This window comes from Mandrillus leucophaeus, unplaced genomic scaffold (genome assembly GCF_000951045.1).
Source record: "Mandrillus leucophaeus isolate KB7577 unplaced genomic scaffold, Mleu.le_1.0 Scaffold564, whole genome shotgun sequence".
NCBI classification, from domain to species: Eukaryota; Metazoa; Chordata; class Mammalia; order Primates; family Cercopithecidae; genus Mandrillus; species Mandrillus leucophaeus.
Window position 1 is genome coordinate 475,900 of NW_012106075.1, and position 334 is coordinate 476,233.

Genomic DNA, 334 nt, shown 5'->3' on the forward strand with positions numbered 1-334 from the left:
TTACAGGTGCGTGCCACTATGCTCAGCTAACCCTTTAATATTTTTGTAGAGACCAGGTCTTGCTTTGCAGCCCAGGTCGGTCTTAAACTTCTGGATTCGAGCAATCCTCCTGCTTTAGCCTCTCAAAGTGTTGGGATTACAGGTGTGAACCACCATGCCTGGCCTATTACTCTGACTGTTCTGAAGTGTCTTGACACTAAGTCTAGATGTGAGTCATTATCTGCTTGAAACTGTGAAGGAGAAGCTTTCCCCTTGCCCTCCGATGGTTCACTGAAAAATCAACTTATAATAAGGCCGATCAATAAGAGAAAAGACATACACATGTATTTAACCA

The 334-nt window shown here is 43.4% G+C and overlaps 1 protein-coding gene across 1 annotated transcript in view; it reads left to right on the plus strand.

Annotated features, from left to right (window-relative positions):
- The window catches only part of SLC47A1 (solute carrier family 47 (multidrug and toxin extrusion), member 1), a 45,770-nt gene that overhangs the window by 41,354 nt on the left and 4,082 nt on the right, over window positions 1-334 (plus strand). The window lies entirely within an intron of this gene.